This window comes from Musca vetustissima, unplaced genomic scaffold, assembly GCF_032173495.1.
Source record: "Musca vetustissima isolate MV318-11 ecotype Yass unplaced genomic scaffold, APGP_CSIRO_Mvet_v1 utg7685, whole genome shotgun sequence".
Classification (NCBI taxonomy): Eukaryota; Metazoa; Arthropoda; class Insecta; order Diptera; family Muscidae; genus Musca; species Musca vetustissima.
This window is the reverse complement of record NW_026887687.1, coordinates 300,355-316,711: the sequence shown is the minus strand read 5'-3', so window position 1 is coordinate 316,711 and position 16,357 is coordinate 300,355. Positions and strand designations below refer to the sequence as shown.

The 16,357-nt window shown below is 32.8% G+C and overlaps 1 long non-coding RNA gene across 1 annotated transcript in view; it reads left to right on the top strand.

Moving 5' to 3' along the window:
* The first annotated feature begins 661 nt into the window (after nucleotides 1-661).
* Nucleotides 662-16,357, top strand: part of LOC133335372 (uncharacterized) — a 68,644-nt gene continuing 52,948 nt past the window's right edge. The window contains exon 1 of the long non-coding RNA XR_009754518.1: nucleotides 662-727. This is a non-coding gene — a long non-coding RNA (uncharacterized LOC133335372). The remainder of the gene's footprint in view (nucleotides 728-16,357) is intronic.

Below are 16,357 nucleotides of genomic sequence, written 5' to 3'. Positions count from 1 at the left end.
CTGAGAGCTGCTGACAGTGTTGTGTGAGTGTGGCTCATTCGTTTGGTCGTTCGGTTGTTCGTTCGTTCATTGATCATCATACTTGCTCTCATACCAAGGTCAATAAACGTAAGATTGCACGCGATATCAAGTCAACAACGACAACAACAATAAATGCAACAGCAGTAGCAACGACAACAACAACAAAATAAAAAGAAAAACGAAAAAATACAACCGGGGTCAACGGTAGGAAGGAATACGTCGTGGTCGCTGTCGTCGTCATCGTCATCAGACAAACAAATGTAACGTTGCCTAACGTGGTGTAATGTACGATCACTTTTCACAAAAAGGAAAAGAGGAAAGAAAAATTAAAAAAAAAGAAATGTGAAAATTATTCAATAAAAAATAAAAGTGGAAGAAAATTAAACAGCAGCATCCATTCAAAATAAAATACAGCGCAAAAAATAAAATGTGAAAATATTTTGTCAAAGTTTGGAGAAAAAAGATAATAATAACCCTTCAACAATTATAATTACTAAATTTAATACTTTAAAACTATTTAACTCTTTGGAAGACATAACGTTCCGTCCGTAAATATTTTGTCGGTTTTCAATTCGGTCGGTTTTTTCTATTTCGGGGAAAAAGGGAAATCTCAACTGGATATCAAACAATTTAAATAAATTTCGTTTTCCTCCCTCTTTTCACCCACATCATGTCTTCAATTAAAGGATTCAATGATCTTTAAAAGGTAAGTTTGTAACGTAGGCATTCTTATAAATGTCAAATCACTTCCAAAAAACGGGTTTTTAATACTTGTATTGTTTTTTTGGTGAAATTTTATTTTCCCTGATATTTGCTGTTGCAGTCGAATGAAAATCCCCCAACAAATGTAAAATATGCATTGTCATGTTTGATCAGTCACAGCGAAAGAGAGAGGGAGAGGAGAGTTTTCCTTTCATTTCTGTTGGCCTTTGTCATATTACAAAGGTTAAATGTTTACATTATTTTCTGCAAAATATTTTATGTTGGCGATTTTAGTTTTATTCGTCATGAGATTGAGATTTTGGGGATAAGAAAATAAGTTTTTAGGAGTGTTTAATTTAAATAACTATAATTTTTTGAGAACAATTGACGTTTTAAGGGAGAGATTTAATTTCAAGGAAGATTGAACAAAAATACATTTGATCGGTTCGTTAAATGCCTTCTCGATTTCAAATTTCGACAAGTTTCTATCGGGCAAATGAACATACTTAGGACTTGTAACTTTGCATACATGTATTTGAAGACTTAAGGAAGAAGAAAATAAATTGACAAAATATTGTTGTGGTTTTTTTCTAATTAAATAATAAAACTTCTTTTCGATGACGAGTATGATTGCCGAGCAATGGAACATCCAAATCTAAAAGTTCCAACGCAATTAAAAATACTACATATGTGTCTGCGGTTTGAATTAAGATTATTGACTTCGCTCAAAACTTAGCAAAATGGCGTACTGAGGAAATTTATATTTTAAAAAATCGCCCATTTTCGACGAAAACCCAAGCCGGTAAATAGGAAAGATCTTCATCGGTTCCATTTATACTATTTTATACGAAAGCTATGTAGATTCAGAATAACATATACACATTTTGAACCGATTGCATTAAAAGTTTTTGAGTTATCGTGCCTGCCAATCGTAAAAAAAGTTAGTTATAGTTTCAGAAGCACTCTTGCCGCCGCTTGATGGTGACACTCAAGAGTTTTTGAGATTTTCACTTGAACTTTTAATGAGACATTCTGGATAAGTTGTAGGTTCATATTAACTGCTTGTTTTTGGAAAATTATAAATGAACGAATTCGAGCGACTTACGACCAAACCTTTATGAAAAAATGTGTATTGGTTCAAAAAAAAAAAAAAAAAAAAAATAATAAAATAAAATAAATAAATAATAAAAAATAAAATAAATAAACGATATATTTTTCAAAAACAAGGAGTTTGGTCGTAGGGGAATTCAACAGATAACCAAAATAAAAATTTCAATGCCGAAACCTGGGAGGTAAAATTATATAGGGGCTATACAGAAACATACCCCAGTAGTAGTAGCAATGTTTGTACAAAGTTTCAAAGCTCTATCTTAAACGGTACACAGAAAAAACAATGAATATTTTCATAACTTATTTCATAGTTTATTTTTTGTAGATGTATCTCGCTTAGATTACAAGTAAAATTCCTATAATCATGCGAAAGCCATTATTTTTTTAAAAATGTAAACAGTTCATTAATACCAAAAATGTTTTCATATTTCGCTCTACTCTACACCATTAATGCTCAAAACTTCCCAAAATCATACGTTAGCGTAAATGGTAAAACACTCTCATTCTCAGTTACATTTACTCTCACTTAGTTATGCCCACCTTCTCTTTTAACAAAAACAAATGTGTGTTTTCCAAGAAAAAGGCAACACCATTCATTCTTCGACTCCATTTTGTTAGTTTTGCAACCGGTTCTGTTGTTTACAATCACTCGATTGTGGCTAGTTTTGCAATCCATTGTTTCTGGCACTGTTACCGAGCTTTGAATTGGTGTTATAAAATTCGCATATCTATTTTCCAAATTATTTCGATATAAATTCCAAATACATAACAAATAAGTTTTAATACAAACAAGAAGCCCAACCGAAAGTTTAACATTGTATAGGATTGTTATAATGACGCAAAATAAGAATATGTAAGTAAGTAAGTAAGAAAAATCAATACAAAATAAAACTATGAATGAAATATAAAATCCAAATTGAAAAATCCAAACGACAAATAGTTTCTGGACTACAGAAAATCCGCCAACACCACCAAACTCCAAATTTGTTGTTTTATGAATTGCATTCATAAAATCGAATTATTTGGTGTATAATATTAAAATATCAAATAAGAGGATAACAAAGAAAAAAATCAATTAAATTTGTTATATATTATTAATTTGAACTTATCGTACCCAGATGTAACTTAGCCTAACCTAACAAAGTTCGGATTATTTCAAAAATATATATAATAGTTGTTAGAATAAAAGCTTACGTTGTCTTATTAAAAAATCCCTTTATTTTTATTTCGTACACAAATAAATAAATTTATTGTCTTAAAAATCAACGAATTGACAACTACAACAACCACAAAAATAGGTGACAACAATCGATGGTACTTTGAACACTGAGCAAAAGGGGTGTAAATTGTTGCTGTTGGTAGTGGTGGAAATGGTTCTCTTGCCGCCGCCGTTGCTGCTGTTGTTGTACTTGTTCTTGTTGTTGCTGTTATTAATATTGTTATTGTTATGCCTGCTTACAGAATAAATAAATATTCTAAAAGGTTATTGACTTTGTTTCGTACAACAACAACAATAAGAAAAATAATTATTATTAATTGCAAATTATTTTCTTTGTTGGGGAATAAAAATTAAAAAACAACAACGAAACAGTTCCGATGGACTACTAGCAGCGGAAGGGACAGAGAGAGAGAGAGAGAGAGAGAGAGATGTTTCTGACTCGTAGTACTATTGCACGTCAAAACACTTGTCAATAGCTGACCACCGACTACAATTGGGTCAAAAATGTTATAGAGTTGGATTTTGTAAACCTAAGCGAAAAGTGTGTGGGTCTTTTGTAATTTACAAAAACAACAACAAAAATAGTAATTTAACAATTAAGGCACTCACACACATTCACACAAAACGACACTTATCAAGTTCTGTTACTCATTGTGATTTAGTTGTAATCATTATCATTGATTTGTGTATAGTTTTTTCGTTCATTTTATTTTATTTTTTGTATTACCTACCTTTGTTGTTATTGTTGGGCTTTTTTTGAAAAATGTTTTACAAGAGTTATACATGTTCGACGAAAGCAAAAAAAATACAGAAGTGGAAAAAAACGATTTACTCACATACCTCAAATATGTCCAACAGCAATACTTTTTGCTTAAACTTCTTCTTATGCTTAGTTGTAAATTTTATTGTTGTTGTAATATGAATTTTACCGTCAGCATTATTTTGTAATAATTGTATTATTCATTGTTCAGTTAAGTCCGTATTGACTTTCTTGGTTACACACAATTTGGAAAAAACACTTTACTGTTTTCGAGATATTTTGAAATGTATAATTAATGAGAAATTACATGCACATTTCCGTTCATTTTTTAACTGAATAGAATGCTCAAAACTTAAACGATAAAAGCTACAATTTCCCAACAAGCTTTCGCCCTTCTATCCTTAAACACAATTATAACGATGGTCCACGATCGCTACGAAGAGAAGTAACTAAAATAGTTTTAAGAAGTGTATTCACTAAGTGGAAGACATGATTCTCATGCCGCATTTCCAACCCATTTGGATGGAAATTGGCGTAATATTTTATATCAGTATCGGATGTAGAATAGCTACCACCGTATTATATTTTTGGCAAAATATTCTAAACAAAGTTAGAATTACATTGGAAAAGTTTTAAAAATTGTTTGTGTCTAGATTTGAGTTATATTTCAGCCTTATGATTATGGGGACCTCCACTCTCGGTTTGAAATTTTTGATTTTTATCTCTTTAATGTTTAAAGTGAACATTTCAAAAACTTTTGAAGATATAATCATTTTATTGTGTAAGCTGCGGGTGGCTTCTTCATGATTATAGGAATTTTTACTGGTATTTTAAGCGAGCTACATGTACAATATGAAAAAAATAAACAATCAATGAATTATAAAGATATTCATTAACATTTGTTTCTGTGTACCGTTTAGGATCGAGCTTTGAAATTTTGTACAAATATTGCTACCACTTCTAGGAGGATATTTCGGACCGCGTTTCGGCATAGCCCCATATTTTCGTCATTATGGGGGGATTGATTGGAGACGGTAATGTTATATATCGGCTATATATTCAATCCTATTATTAAAATTATTAATAACGGTCTCAACAACTCTTGAAAATATAGCCGATTTGTAGTGTCAGCATCATGCTCAAACTTTAAACGTGTTTTCCTTGAAACAAATTAATTCAATTGATTCCAAATTTTAACACGTTATGCTGGACGTACATAGCTATCGTATGCACTAGGGTAAATGTAATTGATCAAGATCTTCCATATTTCCCCACTTGGTGTTTGGTCGAAAATATACGATTTTCCGAAGACAATAATCCTAGTTCATACCAGAGCCATACATGTCTCTTTTTGACATTCGGATGTTCCAGTGATCAGCAATCATGCCCGCTCTCCAAAAGAAGGACTTTTTTAATTATAAAAAAAAAAAACAAAAACAACAACATATTGTGAATTTATTTTCTTCTTTAAGTCTTTAAAGTTTAAACACATGTATGCAATGTTACAATTCCGTGATATAGTGTATGCTCATTTCCCAGCTGGTTGAAAATCGTCGAAATTTGAAATGGAAAATGGGTGGGATCACCAATGAGGGTAAATAAGACACATTGCGAAAAATTGATTTTTGCGAAATATTGATTTCTTTGGCCCCAATCCGTTTCAGACAATTTGGAGTCGATTTCTTTTCATCTGTCCGATAATCGTTACATTATTTCCAAATTAATTCAAGCCCAGTAATGTGGGAAAATAGGTCCACTGCTTTTCGATCATACTTTACAAAACTTTGAATCGAACTTTGTAAAACCTTAACCATTTAATTAGAGATTTGTGGGTTCACTCTTTGTGGTACTTCCTCCATAAAGTGTCAAACATTTGAAAATCTTATATGAATGAAATGATATATCTAATTTCATCAAAACTCCGCTCATCGTAATAATTTTAAAAAAGCTAGACCGACCAAGCCTTCTGGCACCTTCACCAAAAAGTAACAAACTTTAGAAAATTTGTAAATCCAATATAAAGTGAATCCAACGTTTTGTCCGTCATAATATTTTTAATAAACTGCGATCAAGTCCAAAGATGAAACCAATCGATCCACTTCTTCCGTATCCGAAACGCCCTCTGCAGATTTGGTTGAATTTCCCACCGGATTTTAAAAAATTGGTATTTCATTTGGTTGAAGATGGGGGGAATGTCTGAGCCTTTGGATATATAGAACATCATTGTCGATTTTTCCGATGTCTTTTGTAACGGAATTGTCGGATTCTAATTTTTCAGATGTATAATCTTGGAAATTCCAAGAATGCCGCTCTGATTCTGCACCCAACAGCATCTATACATACTGAAAATGTTAGCCTAAATTAAGTCCTCTTCGAGGTTGGATCTTCCCACTATACTTTCAAAGGTCAATCCGTTGTTTTTTTTTGTGTATTCCCAAACCAATAAACATTTTTAAATTGTATTATTTTAATAATGAAATCCCTTTTGCCAAAAGCCCAAAAAGGTCAAGTACTAAATTTGATATGACAAACATTTTTATATTTTAACCAATAGGTAATTTTGAAATCTTATTATTACATATTTTACATAACCTCAAATTATGTTGTAATAATGCTGTGCATTTCGTAGGAGGGGGGACCAGCCCCACAATTTCTAATCAAATAACTTTTGAATACTAATTACGAACGCATTACACAAATAACATTTTGTAATATCTATACATATTTATTAATATTGTTACATACTTACGAAATGCAGTGTATTTCCGCTTTTGGTGTTTTTTTTTTATTTTTTTGCTTTGACATTGCAAATATCCAGTTTTTGTGCATTCAATAAAAATTTTCCACAATGTGCGTTTGGTATTTACGGTTATTTATTTATTTAAGAGTGTCGGTTTTTATTGCGGAGATTACAGTAATAATGAAACAGCAGTACAACAACAACAGCGACAGCAACTTTTAAATACAATTCAAGAAGAAGATATTACAATTATGGAATACCTCGCTTACCCCCCATCTGGTGCATTGCCTTAAATTACAAATAAATATTGTAAATATGTAATGTAATTATATACTTACACATGGACTTGTGTGTGTGCGTCGGTGCGTGTTCACATTTCCAAACTAACATCTTACTTTGGTTGTGTAGTTTGTCTGTCCACCTGTGGTTTGCAATTTGTTTCTGTTTTTTTTTTTTGATTCGTTCCTATTTATTGATTTTGAATTATTGTCGGCCAATTTGTTTGGTTTCCAATTTGTTGTTGCTGTTGCTGTATATTTTCCACACAACAGCAACACAAACAACGGCAATAATTAAATGTTTAAAACAACAATTGCAGCAACAACTAACCAAGCCAAGCATAAAAAATAAATTTAATAAAACAAAATAAAAAACAGAAACGCGGCAACCAAAACATGATGACGTTAACGGCGACAAGTTGCACATTGCAAAGCCAGTCCAACAGCCAGTCAGTCAGTCAGCCCAGCTAGCCAAGCAATGTAAAGCAAAGCAAAATCAAAACATTGACATTAGCGAGTATGAGCATGAACGTGAACGTCGTCGTAGTCGCGTCGTTTGTCGTTTTGTAATGAAATGACCTTAACATTGACTAACAAAACTGACGGCAATGCATTCGACGCTACTTTTTGCCTTGTCGCCTTAGCCGCTGCCATAAACACACAGCCGCACTCACACACACACACCCAGGCACACTCACTGAGGTACATTGTGCCATATATAGTTCGACTGTACACTCACGCACTTAAAGTGAATTTTATGAAAAAAAAATAAATCAAATATCGGAAATTTTCACGAAACCCACCAAAAACCGAACTACGCGCCTAAAATTTTAAAAGTCCATTAATTGATTGTTGTCTGTCATTAAAAGTTAAAATCTTTTGAGTATTTATTTTAAGAGAGAGAAAGAGACAGAAAGAGGACGAGAGCCAGATATTGTTATCTCTCAAGGACATAAGTCTGAAATTAAAAAAAAATAATTGTTTTATTTAAGAAGAGTATTACAAAATTGTGTAGAGAACAGATCTACACACAGGAGATCGTATATATCCATCATCATTTAATAGAATACTTCCGATTGTGCTAACATGTCTTCCACATATGAATGATCTTCTCAGGGATCTGTAAATGTCATAGAGACTAACATTATTATTAAAAAAACATACTAGGGTCTTCATATATGAGGTCTTTTAAAAACAGTTGCTTTTTCAGGACTACTGTAATAAAATTATTTATATATTAAGATGGGTTCTTTAGGGTAAATTTCCCGGGTACCAAATGCCACAATTTTATAAAAATGTAATAGCCTTCGCAAACCAAAATAGCGCGTATACTTTTAGATTATTCTGACTCTGCAAACATCCGACAATTGTAAGAATTTCGTAAAAATCACCACGATTTTTTACAATTTTCAAAAAAATGTTTCGAAAGTGTACTGGGTTTTTCCGGAATTTTGAGACCACCAAATTAATAAATAACGTTCTCTCAGATTTTTCCTAAAAGGAAATGCTTCTGAATTCGTGGGTATCTTTACACAATTTTATTTCGATCAGAATCGTAAACTTGTGCATAGTTTCTTTTAGAATTCGAAAATAACTAAGAACAAATAGTTAGCTTGAAAAAGGCCATGTACGGAGAGATAGCATAACATCTTTAGCTCGCGATCTCCAATAAATAGAAACTATGGTTAGAATACCTGCTTTGGCACTCATGTGAATGAGAGAACTTGTGTAGGTCTTGTATGGATAGAAGATATTCCATCAAACTTCTATGATAGAAAATCTTCGACCCGCCTTCTAAGACCTTCTATCGATTTTCTGTGGATATGAGATCTTCAAATGGTCTTCTATCGGTAGAATACTTCCAATCAGTCCTCTATGAATAGAAAACCTTCCATCGGTGTTTTATAAATAAAAGGTATTTTATTGATCTCCTATAGATGGTATACTTTCCATTAGTCTTCTATAAATAGAAGGTCATCTATTGGTCTTCAGAAGAGCTTTTATAGGTCTTCTATGGATATAAGACCTTCAAATAGTCTTCTATGGATATGGATAGTAGACCTTATATCGGTCTTCTTGAATAGAGACATTCTATCGATCTTCTATGAACGGGGGAGGGGGCAGTTTATGAAGAGGATATCTTCCTAAAGTCTTCTACGGAAATAATATCTTTTATGGGTTTTCTAAGAGACCTTATATTGACATCAATAAACTACGTTATATGGGCATTCTATGGTTAGAATATGGTTCCATTGGCCATGTTGGACAGAAGACTTTCTATCGGTTTTATTTAAATATTACCTTTTATCGGTTCATACGAGTCCTCATATCAGTCTTATATGCTCAAAACCCTCCTATCGGTCTTATATGAATGTTATACACTTTATATGTGTTCTATGGATGTAGGGCCTTTTGGTGGTCATCTCTGGGTAAAATATCATATACCGGTCGTGTGTGTATAGGACCAGTAAATCATATACCGGTTATGTATATAACTTTTGATGTATAAGTATTATTTTGTTCTGAAAAATAACATTTAGAACTCTTATGGACCCACTTTAAATTATGGACCTCCATTAGATATACTTTAAGGAAAAATCTTTTATATAATGAAAACAAATTCCATTTTTAAATAATTATATTAATTATTTAATATTTTAAGAAAAAAAATATTATTAATTATTATTTAAAGAATAAATAACTCGCCGACTCTCGGTCTCTCCCGCTCTTTCTAACAATTATACTCTCAAATGCATTCATTTATCTTGAAATGTTGTTGCTGTTATTAAACAATGCCACCACACAGCTTGGCTGTGAATAGAACTGCAATACAAAAAATAAAAAAAACGAAAACTAAGGAAAAATACAGTTAACTTTTTGTGTTGTTGTTGCTGCTATTTAATTTTCCAAGGTTTTTCCATGCACATTTTAGATTACACTGCAAAAATAATTTTGATAATGTTTTTCGTTTTTTTTTGTCCAAAGGTCTTTCCCACTCCCACCTGTCAATATCAGTTAGTTTTTCTTATTTTTTCATTTTTTTGGAATTACATGACTTTGCCACAATTCACAGATGATGATAAAACAAAACTTTCTCTTGAAGAAAGAAAAAAAAAACTGCTGTGTTTTCAATAAAACGAATAAGAAATCTTTTCAATTGCAGTGACACTTTGTCTTCTTCTTCTAAAAAAAATAGCAAATTTGAATATTGCCACGTTCGTGGTTCATGGCAGATATTGTGAATGTCAATGTTGTTACTTTTTAGTTTTTCTGATTACTTCTAGCTGAAGTTGCATTTCATAGGGTCACTAATTTTCACATTGAACTTGGAACATTGAAAGTGGGAATTTAAAAGAAAAGAAAAAATCGAGTAAATCTTTTAATATTGAATCAAATTTATGGTGATTTATAAATAAAATACCACCGTAATCTAAAACAATAAATGACATTATATTTTGATTGGGCCACCATGTAAATACTGTATTCCAAATGATTAACTTTTTCTTATTTCACATCAGCTGAATATTTTCCTCTCTTTATAAAATATTTTTTCCCATTTCGTAGAAAAAATTAGGAAAAAGTTAAAAGAATTATTATTCGTTTGGAAATTATTTTGCTATTAGGTTTGTTTCGAAATTTGATGTTATTCTCGACTCACTATTTCCAAATATCATGACTACAAGGCAAACACCATTTAAAATTAAGTCGTTTATATTTTCAAAAAAAATATATTGCATTCAAATATTACCAATTCATAAAAATTCCATTATATACAAAAATAAATATTCTATTTATTTTTTTAACAAACTATTTTTTTTTATCAAACAACAACAAAATATTTTGTATACATTCTTTATTATTATTTAATGGTCATGTGCCATCTCCATCTTCTACTTCGTTGTCTTCGCCGTTCCGTCGTTAACAATGAATGGACGCAGAGCGCGGCGGATTTAGTCTGCATTCTTTGCATTTTCACCTGATCGCAGAGAAACACACGTTTAGCAGCTTTTGAGGGTCAAACTAACTGGTTTTGGTGGATAGAAAACGAAGCGTGTGGACGCTACATTTCTGAACTTGAAGGTCACCACAACTATTTTTTTGTTGGTTGTTGATGCAGTTCAGTTGAGGTTTTTGGGAATTTTTTGTATCGTTTATTTCTTTTTTGTTTTTTTATTTTCTTGAATAAAAGTTAAAACAAATGTGCACCCATTAAATTAATGAATAAAAAGAAGAAGAAGAGGAGTTAAACAATCGAATATTTTTATATTTTTAAGATTTAGTCTAGATTAAATCATAAATTTAAAAATACTGTTGTTAAACATATTCACAGGGGAATGCTTTTTAATATATATTTTTTTTTAATTTATCACAAATGTTATTATTTACAAAATAATATAAATTAAAAAAAATAAATATTGTTTAAAAAACATGTTATACTACGTTATTAATCGTAATTGGGCAAACTTTACAATGAAATGCAGTGCCTCACTGTCAATAAAACAACATCAAGAGAATATCTTTACATTTGTAGAACCATTTGTGATAACTGGAATAATCAGTAATCAGTACTAGGCGCCAATTTATGAAAAATATTAAATTGAATAAATTCTATACTTCTGCCATTATCATTCTTTCTGTTATAGTTTCTCATTAAATAATGCAACAACATTTAACAGAGATATATTCTATATTTTTTTGTGAAACCAGCACGTTCTTGTGATATTTCCATAATGTAACCTACATGTCTGGTGTAATTACATATGAGGTTTGTTCGCAAATTTGATATCTAGCGAACTCGTTTATAACGACCGGTAAATTGGTCGCTATAAGCGATTTGTCGTTATACACGATATCAAAAAAGGACAGAGCTTTTCTTCGGATTTTTGGATGCAAGAATAAAATTTAAGAATATTTTTTATATATTTTTTTTAACCTTAAAATTAATTTGTCCATTTCATGTTCTAGGATATATTTTATATTTGTATAAAATTTATGTTTAAGGGAACCCCCCCCCCCCCCCATTCTCGATTTTAATTTTTCAAGATTTTTAAAGGGCTGGTAAATCAATACCGGTGCTCGTTAAGGTTTGTAACTTTGCATATATATATTTGAAGGTTTAAAAGAGAAAAAAAAAATAATTTACAAAAAAAATTTGTTATTGTTTTGTTGTTGTTTTTTGTAATTAAAGAAAAGTCTTTATTTTTGATGGCGGGCATAATAACTCCATCGGAATCCGAAAATTCCAACGGTGTTAGAAAGAGTACATGTCTAGCTCTCGTATGAACTAGGATTATTGACTTCGCTCTAAAATTAACAAAATTGCGGACCTTTGAAAAAATGTTTTTGTAAAATCGCCGATTTTTGACCAAAAACCAAGTTAAAAAATAAGGAAGATTTTCACCGATTGGCTTTATCCTAGTTCATACGATAGCTGTACACTCCTAGAGGAACGTGTAAAAATTTGAAATCGATTGGGTTATTAGTTTTTGAGTTATCGTGCCCGCCATTCGCAGAAGAGAAAAACGCATTTAAAGTTTGAGAAGCCCTTCAGCCGTCACTTGATGTTGACACAATAAATCGGCTATATCTTCAAGAGTTTTGAGATTTTCACTTTAAATTTTGTTGGGACATCCCGAGAATGGGGGGGGGGGTCCCCTTAATTTAAACTTTCATTAGAGTATACCCTTTTAAATTTTATCACCCATAACGTATGAATAATTTCATTCAAATAAATTAGTATTAATCATACGCCCACTGAAGGATTCTATGACCATGGATAATGTATTTTTTATCAGAATTAAATCCTATATATATATATTATTTTCCGTATTTTGAAGGGTTTAGCCTACTTTTTCCCGAAGAGGCTATGATTTGCCATTCTTTGGTTTTTGGACATCCTGTTTATTTTCAGTAATTTAGATGTTTTAGCCACATGATTATAAACAATCTTTTCAAACTATCAAAGAATCCGTTATTTTGAAGTCTTAAACGCATTTTCACCAGAAGAACATGTTATTTTACTTTCCATTGAGAGTAAAAAACATCTTCACAGAAAGTCTTTTCAAATATCCATCATATGAATGACTCGCCTCATTTTAAGTCTTTTAATGATTGCCCACTCTTTGTACCACACACACAACTATGTTGACACGGTATTACAGCTTTGTGCAGCCCCAAGAGTGTGTAATGCGGCGAAATACCTAATACCGTCCTATACCTATCTTTACATATATCGATCGTCATATCTCGACTAGCAGAGTTGATCTAGACATGTGTGTCCGTCCGTCCTTTCGTCTGTCCATTATAATTTGTAAACACGATACTGGCCTCAGTTATGGACCAATCTTCAAGAAATTGTGTATGTAGGATAGGCTCTGGCCAATGAAGACCCATATTGTTTTTTTGGTAAAGATCGGTTAATATTTAACGGACGAAGCGCTCCAGGGCCGAAATTTTACATGGAGAAGTGGATCGGGCTAAATAAAAAGCATGCCTGTTTCGATAAAAATCGGCCAATATTTAGCGGGTCAAATGGATCCTGACTTTTGTGTTAAAAATTACAAACATTTTATTCTATGACGTATATATTTACTCTTGAAGGAAATAGACCAGAGAAGTTTATATTATATCCAGGAGGATTGTTTGACCTTTAAATTTATACTAATATCACGAAATATTGCCCAGGCTCGTGTGGTCGGTCCCGTACGTCTTTAATGCTCCGCTCACTGACGAGAAATTATGCTTCCAGAAAATGTCTCTTGCAATAAAGCTATAATCGATCGAGTGGCAGCGTCTTTTTGAAACTACATTTTCTCCAAGTCGTATTTTTCAGTAGCAGACAATGTTTATCAATGACCAAAACGTTCCACGAAACAGTGACGTTTTGTACGTATTCAATTACTTGAAGGGAGCCCATTGCTTTATCACTTAAAAACATTGGCAGAATCATAATTTTGTAGAAGCTTTTGATAATTTTCATGCGGTATTAGAGGCAAAGTGGACGAAATTTAGGTGGCGTATGATTGTTTACAATTTAAATTAAATAATATTTGTCATACGCCCTGCACGGAAACCACCATATTTAAAAATGCGTCGATAACTCAACAGAATACACTGTGCAACAAGATTTTGGGGTGAAAAATTCCTTATGGGGATGGACAGAATACATTTGGCTATTGCAGATTATTTTTGAAATGACACGTCTTGGGCAAAATCGACGCAGGAATATTTTTGTAAGGCATAACCTCTTTATATATCGTGTCCCTATCGTGTCGGACTTATTTTCTTCATTCGAAAGATTTTTTAAACACCAATTATTCCACAGCAAGTACAAGAGTGTCAGTCGATTTTTCCGACGGACATATACCTTCAGCCTATGGTTTCAGGAGTTCTTCGGAATCAAACGCAGCATTATTTATTTAAGGTATGTTTTTATCAAAGAGATTTAATGTTGATAAAATCGGATTTTTAATTCAAATAAATTTAAAAATTTATAAAATATTTCTGGGTGTGGTACCAGAGGGAGAAGGCTGACGGGTCCCTATTTTGGACTTGACCAAGGCTTTGTACAGATAATAACAAATTGTGCAAAGTTTGGTTGAAATCGGACATTCCATTCGCTTAATATTAAATTTATAAATATTGAAAATGTTGACCATTTGTGAGGGAACTACCAGAAGGAGTTGGCCAATGGTCCGATCTAGCTTGGTAAAGATCTTAATCTTGCTTGGTAAAGATAATAGGTTGTGCAAGGTTTGGTTCAAATCGAATAATCCGTTCGCATGATATTATAAAATTAAGTTTTTTTGCACAATTGTGACCATTTTGGGGGAACTGTACCGGAAGGAGTGGACCGATATTCCTTATCTTGGAACTTGAACTAATTTTTAAAGAGATTTTAAGATGTACAAAGTTTGAATGAAATCGGTTACTCCCTTAGCACACCAGCAGGTCAGCCAGACCGAGGGACGGGCATTTGTAAACTGACTCCAAATTGTCTGAAACTGATTTGGTCCAAAGAAACATGGGGTCCAAAACCAATATTTCGATGAGGTACATTTTTACCGTATCAATAGACCCTAAATAGTCATAAGGCTGGGGGTAAAAAACTGTCGTTCATAAAATTTTTGGTCCTCAAAGACAAGAAATCGGTAATTGTAAGTAAGAACTTCTTCAAAAAAACTTATATCTAGGGACACTTATTAAGGCTTTCTTTGCACATGTTAATGTCCTGTCACATCTTTATGCTTTTATAGTTTTCAAATTATGCAATTCTATCCAACTTTATATTGTCATACAGGTAATTCGTAAATATTTTTGGAGTCTGAGCATCTGGAAACCTTTTGTAATGTATTGCAACCATTTTGTGAAGACAACTCTCCCAGCTTGAAGAGCAAATTTATTTACTCTGATATTCGCATTGGCATCAAGGGGGCTTGTTGATCATTTATCATTTCGTTCAGCGTCTGCCATACAGCTGACTAACGGCGAAAGAGGTCTCAGGGAAGGTCGAGGCTAGGCACAAAGTGTGATAACAGACAGCAAAACATACACCTCCTACATTTACGTTCTCTCTCACTCTCTCCCCCAAATGTATGGATGAAGTGCTCATTCTAATACATCCATACGCACCAGTGTACAACAGAAGAAAACAACTTATGACGTTTCGCTTCTTCTTATCAGTATAAAAATTCAAAATAAACAAAACATTCAACACTTTTTTCCTTCAAGTGTAATGGCTAATAGCTGTTTTTCATTCTCTAAGTAAAGTGTAGCCCACGAACAACAACAACAACACCAACAAAAAATCCTAAATGTGATATTATTTTTATTGTTACGCTCTCATTCTCTTCTGTCGCATTACTCTCCGAATCAACAAATCAATGAGGCTTTTTGTTGTTGTTTTGTTTAAACAAATCATTAAATTGATTAACTCTAGAAGAGACACAATTTGAGAGAGCGTGAGCGCTAGGAGACTTAGTATTGAAATAATACGTCAACAACAACAACAACTAGGCAGCAATGACAATGGCCATAACAACATGTTTGTATTTTTCTTCCGACTTTGAATACACTTATGCTTGTATGTCCGTGTGTGTGTGTGCGCTCGTATGTCCACGACGTAAGAGTGCGCACCGACTGACTTGACTATATCGTATCGTGTAAGCGTTAGAGGCCAAACAAACTATTTCATTGCACGCTCGTTCGTCGCTCACTCGCTTGATTATTCGCCAGCTTGTCCATACATATGTATGTAGCTACTTAGTAGCTAGTTTGGCGGGCTCATTGCCTGAGTGACTGGCTGGCTAGTTTGCTATCTATCAATTGTTAGCGTTTACATTTGGTGTGCGTCAGCTGAGACGTCGGCTTCATAGCGTTTAGTTTTTAGTGTTTTTTGCCCGAGCTACTAGAGGTTTTTGTGTCCATTTTTTCTACATATTTCTCCCGTGACCCTGGCCTGCTATTGAAGCTTTAGCCTAGCCAGCTATAAATGTTTTCGTTTTCGTATATGAGCGTCTATGTTAGAT